The sequence below is a fragment of the Oncorhynchus masou genome, chromosome 14 (assembly GCF_036934945.1).
Source record: "Oncorhynchus masou masou isolate Uvic2021 chromosome 14, UVic_Omas_1.1, whole genome shotgun sequence".
Taxonomy (NCBI): domain Eukaryota; kingdom Metazoa; phylum Chordata; class Actinopteri; order Salmoniformes; family Salmonidae; genus Oncorhynchus; species Oncorhynchus masou.
In genome coordinates, this window is record NC_088225.1 from 127,837 (window position 1) to 135,271 (window position 7,435).

The window sequence follows — 7,435 nt, forward strand, 5'->3', positions numbered from 1 at the left end:
GAAAATATTATAGAATATGAATATACACACTATTATAGAATATATATATATATATACACACACACTTCTTATCCCAGAATACACCGCGCGGCTCATTGACGACGCGCGAGCAACGTAGATAATGGGCGTTAACAGAATGCAATGGAGTTTCCTATCTTCTCAAAAGTATCTCTGAATAGACCTCTCACTCATTAATCGAAACATTACCGCATTGAATTGTGGGATACTTTACCGTAAAGCATTAAGTAAAGGTCATGTTTACTTTTTTTCCACGGACACACTTCTGTTGAGCTTTATTTCATGGTTTTACTGTCAAATATCCCACAATTCAATGCAGTAATGTTTAGAGCCAATTTTAAAAACTAGACACCTTGGCAGTTGGCTGTTACTTTCAGGGCTATATTTCACCTCCAAACCCATTTGAAATTAGGAAAAATATGACAGACAGCAAAATAGAGACCTAGCAAATGTTGAAAAGGGGACACCTTTATTTTTCTGAAAAGCAAAAACTTCTATTCTATGAGGAAAACTTTTAATGACTGAAGTCCATCAAATCCACTGCAGAGGCTGGTTGGTTGGTACTAGTACTGATGGTCTATTTTAACATCTGTCCTCTTGAAAACTGGACTCACTGTAAACATGCATGCTGAACTCTGTATGTACACCCATGTGTTTCTTAAGGTTACAGTTTTTAGTAAATCCCTTCCCACATTTCACACAAACATAAGGTTTTTCTCCAGTGTGGGTGCGCTGATGCATATCGAGAGTGCATTTTTGAATGAAGCTCTTGCCACAGTCGAGGCAGCGATATGGTTTTTCTCCAGTATGGGTGCGTTGGTGGGTATAAAGATGCCCTTTCTGTGCGTATCTCTTTCCACACAGTGTGCATCGGTACGGTTTTTCTCCAGTGTGACTTCGCTGGTGTATTTCCAGCTGACTGTAACACCTGAAGTTCTTGCCACATTGCATACAGCCAAATCTTTTAGCTCCTGACGTTCTCAGGCTGTGGATCTTCATGTTTGACTTTGCCACACTGAAACTCTGAAAGGGCAGATTTGTTATACCACCAGAGCTGTTTCCAGTTATGGAGTTTCTCTGTGCAGCAGGTGTGATCTGCTGTGCATCCTGGCTCTGTGAACATGCAGGCGGCATCCAATGTGTGTCCAGGTCCTCCAATTGCACTCTGGATGAGGGCGGAGTGCTGTGGTTCACTTGGCTCTCAGTAAGCATAGGGTGTTTGTCTGAGCCGTCTGGACAATGCTGATGCACATCAAGACACCTAACATCTGTATCAAGTGATGTTGCTGCTTCTGTTTGACACAGGAAGGCATGTATACGTATATATTTTAGAACATAATTAAACAGTTCAATCTTTATTCAGTTACACAAGACAAGCCAATGCTTCTGCATTTTGCCTATTGTATTATTGCACTAGATTACCCAACTGTCTAGGTTACCCAACTGTTCAGCAATGCCAACACAAGTCATTGTCCTCCCTGACAGTGTACTATTTGGCACCCAGGCCCTCATGTGATTTAACCCATCAACACTCACCCTTTTCATTTATGAGTTCAGTCTTTGGCCCACTACCCCATATGTCCACCTCTGAAGGTTCCTCCTTGATCACAATCAACTTAGGCTGGTCTCTCACCACTGTGGTAGGCTTTAGGGTAAATAACAATAGCTCAGCAAAAAATGGTAACTAGAAGGACATTACAGTAAGGCTACTTGACAGAAGGAATGACAGTTCATAACTTACCACTGTTTCCAAAACAAGAGCAATATCTTCAACCGGATGGATGACGTGCATCTCTTGGGGAGGACAAATGTTTTCCCAGGAACTCTCACTAAGCATACAAAACAAATATATTAAATTCTGACAGATAAAAAAGGTTGGGTTCAATCAATAAAAAGTATTTGATACAATTATTTTTACATCAGCATTTATCAAGAACTACTTTACAGTTACCCAGTCTAAACCCAAAGAGCCACGCAGACGCCACAGGATTCAAGCAGCACAGGGCTTCATGCAGAATCATTCTAATATCTGTGATTTGTGGCCAGTCTAATCCAGACCTGGGTTAAAAACTATAGCAAATTAGGCATGTGCACATTGGGGACTAAACACATCACACGTATTTGACCCAGATATATTCACATACACACACAATTACATTACCAGCCTATGGAATATAGAATAAGAGTCAACTTTGCAAACCTTTTTTTGATTGCAGGTCTTTTGGGCTCAGACTGAGGTATTTCACAATAATCGTTCATTGAACCGTCTCTCACTCTTGTTGGTGTTTTCGTGCGTGTATCTGCGGTTGCGTGCTGCCTGTGCCCTCGGTCGATCCAAAGCAAATTCTCCATCAACTGCAGTTTCTCTGTAAGTGCTGCTATTTCATTCCGACCACGCGTTATTTCTAATATTAAAACCTTTGATTCGATGTCGACCAGTTTGCTTATTTCTGAAACAGCTGTTTTTGATAACGCGTCCATGACTGAAACGAGCTGTGCTTGAAAACAAAAAGCTGTCGACATTTTGGCAAAAGTATATATACAACTAAAATATGCTGATAACTATATGTATTACTTTCAACGAGCTGTCAAATATTTAGTTTGTTAAATATAACAATGTGTGCTTCGAGTTCTTTGTACAAACATGCACACAACAAAGACACATGGTTCCATCTACAGGATCGGAGGGGAAATCGCAGCAAAGAGAAGTGGCAACTTTGTATCTAAAAAAGCATTTGGGAGAATAATTGTAGAACATTTTAATTTAACAACTACCATAACTATATCGAGTAAAGGGAGGTTAAATTATTATAAGTAGTTTATAAACTGTTAATTATCAGTTGGTTGATTTCCATCTAATATTGTATACGATCCAGATAATCAAAGACGATTATAGTGTACCAAAGACAGTTTTTCGGTTTAAATCCATATACAGTGCACATAACACACATAGGATTTGAGGTAATCACATTCACTACAATTACCAGAATGCAACATTGCAGGGCGGTCCTGGATATTTGATTGGCTAGTGGATGACTAGTTTCAGGAAGTGCTGCGAGTGGCAAAATGTTCGCCGACCAAAAAAAAATAAAAAATTCCACAATATTAACTTTGAGTAAAATGTTGCTTTTCCACACGCGTTATTATGGCTAATAGTATGAATTTCATACCTGTCTGGAACTGGTGAGCTTCACCTACTCTCCAGATTGAGATGCAAGCTGTCAATGGCACTGCAAAGCTCTTTTACATGCACCATAGTGGACACTATTACAACGTGCATCGGTGAGATTCTGCTAATAAATCAGACTGTTATACCAGTGTCTGGTTACACAGCCTGAAACTAAGCACTGCAAAACAAATGGAAAGTTTCTGTACAAGCCAGAATGTTTAACACAATTACATTTTAACTTAGGCTGATGTACAGACAATGGAAAGCGTAGTCACATTCGGACTACAGTGAGATGTGAAGTTCTGCCGAAGAGTACTCACCATCATCATCATTATTATTATAGACCAGTCCAGTCTTGCCTTTTTTTCTATATTTATTGGTAGCTGGCCCTTTTCTCTGGAATTGGGGAAATTCTGCAATATCATGGTGAATTGTAAAACAATGATGTGGATTGACAGTGACACTTCCTCCTTGCTGGTATAGTAAGTGCATCACTGATTATAAAATAAAATGTTTTCCGTTACCTCAACCTTCTTTCTTTTCCCTCTTCTATTCCAGTCATGATGTCAGGCAGAAGAGTAGTGGTGTTCTCTTCAGCAGCAGAGCTTGGTCCAGCTCTGGCTCACCTGGTAGCATCTCGGGCTGACAAGGCCCTGTTGGACCATGGCCAGTTCTCCCTGTGCCTCTCAGGGGGCAGCTTGGTGTCCATGCTCAGCAAGGAGCAGCCCTGGACTGCAGCCACTGGCTAGTAGTTTTCTGTGATGACAGGCTGGTTCCCTTTGACGATGGAGAGAGTACCTATGGACTGCACAAGGTAACAGAATCTCATAGTTTACTGGTCCTTGCCTCGGCAGCTGCATATATTAAAATCACAGAGTTTACTGTAAACCTGATATGTAGAAAAGATAACAATTAATATACACTGAATGTACAAAATATTAGGAACATCTGCTCTTTCCATGATAGACTGACCAGGTGAAGGCTATGATCCCCTATTGATGTCAGTTGTTAAATCCACTTCAATCAGTGTAGATGAAGGGGAGGAGACAGGTTAAAGAAGGACAATTGAGACATGGATTGTGTGCAGTATGTGTGCCGTTCAGAGGGTGAATGGGCAAGACAAAATATTTAAGTGCCGTTGAACGGGGTATGGTACTAGATGCCAGGCGCACCAGTTCAAATGTGTGTCAAGAACTGCATGGTTTGTCACCCTCAACAGTTTCCTGTGTGTATCAAAAATGGTCCACCACCCAAAGGACATTCAGCCAACTTGACACAACTATGGGGAGCATTCGAATCAACATGGGCCTGCATCCCTGTGGAACGCTTTCTAAACCTTGTAGAGTCCATGCCCTGACAAATTGGGGCTGTTCTGAGGGAAAAGGGAGGTGTAAAACTCAATGTTAGAAAGATGTTCCTAATATTTTGTACAGTTAATGCAGGTGCATATTCTTATCTACAGCCTGATGTCTGTATTTTTCTGCGAGCACACATTTAATTCAGGGGCAGGGCATTTACCTTTTTCTAGTTCTCATTCAACCTTAAGGACAGTTCTTCTGCATCTATCAGGTTAAATAACTATTTATATTCAATCATGTTTTGTTTTTGTCAACAGAATCAGTTGTTCTCCAAAATCAACATCCCAGACAGTGGGGTCCTGGCGTTTGACCCCTATTTATCTGTACAGGAGTGTGCTGAGGATTATGCCCGCAAACTGAAGGAGGTACAGACTCACACATATACACACACACAGTTCATTTATCACTTGTATGGTTATGAAACAAAGAAAAGTTATGACATGAACCATTGAGATATTATAATCTATTTTGGTATTAAAGGTAGACTCAGCGATATGACGTAGATGCAGAAAGTAAACAGCATAGTGGGTAAATGTCCTCAACAACTAAGAGTGTTGAATCGCAAGACTCAACTTCTCTGCTGATTTGGTGCCCTGTCTACCCTGAACCCGTGCAGATACTTTGTGCGACGTGTGAGAGCAAAGTGTTGCATCTCGGTCATCTCAATATCTCCAGTGCTGCTTGTGGCAACGTCATTTCACTGAGTCCTGAAGGAGGATATCTCTGTGTTTGATCTGTTGCTGCTGGACACACCTGTTCACTGTTTCCAGACCATCCCCCGCTGTAGGTGAGCACAGTCTACAGCCCAGTTTCAGGTCGTCTTTATTGCACTGTAGCCATGTTGATTCCCAGGTTGTCTTTTTTTGCCTGGAGAATGCCTGGAGAAGTGTTTAGCATTTCATATGATAAAGAAATCTTCTCAGACGACCTGGAACGCCACCTGTATCACTCATTAGGTTGTAATTCTGGTATCAAAGGAGCTAAAATGGATAACTATTTACATCAATGTTACTAATACTGTAATGGTTTTCTTCTGGGGAAAGAGAGGCAGACCAAAATGCAGCGTGGTTAGTTTTGTGTATCTTTAATAAAGATGAAAGAACAACAATCTACAAAACAAGAAACGTGAAAAACCAAAACAGTCCTATCCGGTGCCACAAAGACAGGAACAATCACCCACAAAACCCAACACAAAACAGGCCACCTAAATATGGTTCCCAATCAAAGACAATGACTAACACCTGCCTCTGATTGAGAACCATATCAGGCCAAACATAGAAATAGACAAACCAGACACACAACATAGAATGCCCACCCAGCTCACGTCCTGACCAACACTAAAACAAGGAAAACACACACGAACGATGGTCAGAACGTGACAAATACGTCTTCTTTTTTTATCCATATGGTCTTGTGAAGATCAGATCATGACATTACATCTGTTCTCAAAGGGGGTTAAAAAAACGTTAAAAAGGCGTTGCTTGGTCTGGGTGTAATTAAAGCTGTTTGGTACTATTCTCATCAGATAGTCTTTCATGAAGGAAGAACTGTCTTCTGTTATGGGAGATCAGAAAACCCTCAGCATACATTTACTCCTCTTTTAGGAAACCTAGAAAATTGTGGCCCCAATCTGTGACTCGCCCAAGCACCCACCACAACGTGTGACCATGACATTTCCCATGGTGAACTTAGCCCATTGTGTGGTCTTTGTGTCAACAGGGGGCAGCAAAGCACCAGTGCTAAAGGTTTGTATCCTGTCCTCCATACTGGCATCCTCTCTGACTCAATCATATCTAACCCTGATCCTAACCTATTAAGCATCAAGAAATGTCACTATTGAGACTTAATTCAGGGTATTTGTATTTATGTTTAACTGTAATTTACTGTTAAAAAAAAAATATATATATATATCCCACAAATAGATCCCACTGTAAAACAGTAATGGATTTGAGAGCATTTCTGTGGTTGTTGATAACACTAATACAAGTGAGCTTTTCCTTTCAAGTGCTGGAGGGTGGTGAAGGCCCAGCCCTACCTGCAGCCAGAGCGGTCCCCAGCCACGGTGAGCTGTTCTGGCTCACAGATGAACCAGCCACTGCTTCCTTGACACTCCAAAGGGAGAGGCCAGGCTCTGCAGCAAAACTCTAAAGACCAAAGAGAAGGACAAAAAGGAGCTCAGAAATTCAACACCCACAAACAAAAATGTACAGGATATCACTGAACATTCCTGTTTCTATTTGACAGTGTTATGTTTTAGGCATGAGATTAAACCCTACCTATCAGGAAAATGGGATTTAAGTGTATTCATGAATGAATAGGAAAAACATTGGATTGTTTACACATCAGTTGTAGAACGGTGCTGAACGTATGTATAATGATGGGGAAACCATTTGAAGTAGTTGCTGGATGATTCATTCCAGATGAATATCATAATAATACAAATAGATTTACTGTTAAAGTTTCAGGGTTCTTTAGTGTGTACTATCTCATGGATTTGTATGGGATTCCAGCAAGCTGCTTGTATGGTAGCCTCCGCCAGAAAGTGTTTACTTTGTTACTAATCTGTTGAGTGCTGTACTTTGAAGTCCGACTTTGCATTGGACTATCAGTGGGCGATAAAATGGATGACATTCACTTCTGTCTTGCCGAAATATTTATGATTTTGATGATAAACTGAAATGGCACATGCCCTTCTTGGCTAAAGGTTACAGTGATGAAAATAAGTGAATATTTGTACAGAATTATTATCAATATTAACATTACAAATCGATTAATAAAGGTTCAAAAATGAATTTGTTCAATTCGCAATAGTTTCCACATGTAAAACGGATTATTCAATTTGTCATAAACTTGCTGTTACATTGTAACAACCACCGTGTAATTTAGGCCC

General features: G+C 40.5%; 1 long non-coding RNA gene and 1 pseudogene across 2 annotated transcripts; one reads left to right on the forward strand and one right to left on the reverse strand.

Annotated features, from left to right (window-relative positions):
• Positions 1-465: 465 nt before the first annotated feature.
• Positions 466-3,098, reverse strand: LOC135553908 (uncharacterized). 2 transcript variants are annotated; one of them, XR_010457640.1, is made up of 4 exons: positions 2,219-3,098; positions 1,760-1,847; positions 1,555-1,663; positions 466-1,310 (listed from the first exon to the last, which is right to left on the reverse strand). It is a non-coding gene; the product is annotated as an uncharacterized LOC135553908 (long non-coding RNA). The 2 variants fall into 2 exon arrangements; XR_010457641.1 differs by lacking the exon at positions 2,219-3,098 and adding an exon at positions 1,970-2,204.
• LOC135553907 (6-phosphogluconolactonase-like) lies at positions 2,308-6,471 on the forward strand (annotated as a pseudogene).
• Positions 6,472-7,435: the final 964 nt, after the last annotated feature.